This window comes from Sinocyclocheilus rhinocerous, unplaced genomic scaffold (genome assembly GCF_001515625.1).
Source record: "Sinocyclocheilus rhinocerous isolate Xijiao unplaced genomic scaffold, SAMN03320098_v1.1 scaffold346, whole genome shotgun sequence".
Lineage (NCBI taxonomy): Eukaryota > Metazoa > Chordata > Actinopteri > Cypriniformes > Cyprinidae > Sinocyclocheilus > Sinocyclocheilus rhinocerous.
The window spans coordinates 362,165-364,775 of NW_015630993.1; the positions used below are offsets into that span (position 1 = coordinate 362,165).

Sequence of the window (2,611 nt, forward strand, 5' to 3'; positions counted from 1 at the left end):
GGCTCAGGCTCCTTAAAACTCCTTTGTGTGCCTACCTAGGGACCTGTTTACCCTGTGAGAGGAGGAGGATTTTCTTTGCTGCTAGATCCATTATAATTTGGTCTGCTTTCTGTCACAGGTGGTTGCAAAAGTAGTAGTTGAAGCAGGATCTATTTACAACAATATTAAAATGTATTAAACAAAACTCAGGATGCATGAAACACAGGACAGAACCAAGTAGAACACAACAATAATGGACAGCTGAACTGAACAAAACACAGGGCTTAAATACACAGAGAACTAATCAGGTGTGAACTAATCTAAAACCATAGAAATTAACCAGCAGCAGGAAAAATGGGAACAAAAGAAGCTGGGACACAGGAACAACGAAAACTAGGGCCCTGTCCACACGAACACGGGTATTTTCAAAACCGCAACTTTTTCTATGCGGTTTGGCCGTTTGTCCACACACAAACGCAGCATCAGGTCACTGAAACTGAACCTTTTTGAAAACTCCTGCCAGGGTGAAGATTTTCAGAAATTCCGATTGCAGTGTTGTCATGTAGCTGGTGAAACCGGAGATTTTGGCTTGTGACAAAGTGCGCACTGTTATCTCCTTTATTTGACGTCAGATTGTGCGCCACTATCTCCTTTGTTTACATCAGGTGAGTCTGTGCAGTGGCGGACGTAGCCAAAATATTGCTGCTAATAACTGTGCCAACTAGGGCTGCACGATTAATCGCATGCGATTGTCATGCACATCTCATCAGTAAAGCCGGTTCTGTGATTAGTAGTAAATCTCCATCACGTGCGTTCAGATGGATCGGCATTTACTACACAGAGCCGTTGTTCACTGACAAGCTACGCAATATCGCGTTCATAATCGCAGATGAATCGCCTGTGTGTTGCAGCCATCAAAATCAAAATTTGTTATATTTGCAAAATACATTTAAGTTGGTCAGTGAAAACTTTGGAAATCTTTTCTTTGTACTTTTGTCAATTAAAAAAAAGCTTAAGAGAATTAACAAATCACAGATTCTTGATTTTATTGCATTTTACAAAAACGTCCCAACTTTTCTGGAATTGGGGTTGTATGTTTCACTCTCTGCCTTAAAGAGGTTGTTCACCCTGTAATGAAAAGTTTATCAACATTTACCCACCCTCATGTCATTCCAAACCTGTATGACTTTCTTCCTTCAATATTTTAAAAAATGAGATAAGACAGTAAGACAATTGTAATTTTTGGCTGAAATATCCCTTTTATGTATGTATCTATGTATATTTTATGTATGTATCTCCCTTTTATAGGTGACTATACTGTCAAACATATTAATCTGAAAGGAGAAACGTGAAGAGGGCACAGAGAGAGAGGACTACAGTCAGAGACAGGTAAGGAGAAGAGCCGGCCAGCTCTGCTGTCTCAGGACATTTCAGAAGTGTTGATTTCCGCTCCATTTCTTCAGCCTCTTTGTAATTCTAATGAGAGTGTAAAAGGTGTCAGGAGCCAGAGAGGGAGTAGACAGAAGAAGATAGGGTGAAAGAGAGCAGATCAGATTAAATATCGACTGACTTCAGGCTGTCTGATGCAGACAGGCAGTGTACTGAGTCATCATCTGTATACCCTGCCAGCTCGGCTGAGAAGGAGAGACAGAAAGAGGATGAGCAGACACAGCCGGGAGGGAGAAGAAGGAAGAGAGGAGTTACCCAGGGGAGTGTGAGGAGAGCAGTGAAACGTTGGGCTGGTGGGGGAGGAGAGACCAGCATAAGTAGGCGAGACAGAAAGCATGCTGTCATGTAATGAAGGGAGTGAAAATAAAAGATGGGATGAGAAGAAAGAAAAAGCAACAGTGGCTGAACAAGAGGCTGGATGGAATACAAAACAAATACTGGATCGAAACTAGGACCGTTCAGATGAACATTTATTAAAGAGGCTGGAGATCTCTGGGAAATGAGAGAGAAAGGATGTTTATAAGAGTATACCAGTGTAACTATGCAGGGCTCCAGACAAAAAAATCGAGTAAGGAGCCATTGGCTCCTATAAGAAAAAAACTTAGGGGCCAAATTATTTTTTTAGGTGCCACAGAATAAACGTGTTTTATTTATTTATTATTATTATTTATTTTATTTTATTTTTTACATTTTTACATTTCAATCATACTGTCATGTGTTTATGTCTCATCTTTTCTTGACTTTATCAGCATTTTAATCCATCTTGTAGATGACCTGGGAACTAAGGTTCACTTAAAGTGGGAACTAAATGTCTTTTTTTTCAACTTGAAATATAAAGTCACAAAGAATTGTTCATTACACAGAATCTGTACCAATATCGTGGACTATAAGCATCACTTGGCCACTGAGTGTAGTTTGGGCTCCTCCTCAATGCATCCTGTAAATGTTGTCATACACTCTTAAAAATAAAGGTGCTTCACGATGCTTTTTTGTCTAAATGGTTTCATAAAGAACCTTTAAAGGGGTCATTTTTTTATTTTGTGTATTTGGTGTAACAGAATATGTTGACATGCTTTAATGTTCAAAAAACACATTATTTTTCAAATACTGTACATTATTGTAGTTCCTCTATGCCCCGCCTCTCTCAAACGCTTCGTTTTCTACAAAGTCCCTCCTTCCGACA

General features: G+C 39.5%; 1 protein-coding gene across 1 annotated transcript in view; it reads left to right on the forward strand.

The window, feature by feature from the left end:
• The first annotated feature begins 1,326 nt into the window (after positions 1-1,326).
• Positions 1,327-2,611, forward strand: part of LOC107740971 (N-terminal Xaa-Pro-Lys N-methyltransferase 1) — a 16,643-nt gene continuing 15,358 nt past the window's right edge. The window contains exon 1 of the mRNA XM_016553543.1: positions 1,327-1,368. The gene's annotated coding sequence lies outside the window, so the exon portion shown is untranslated. The remainder of the gene's footprint in view (positions 1,369-2,611) is intronic.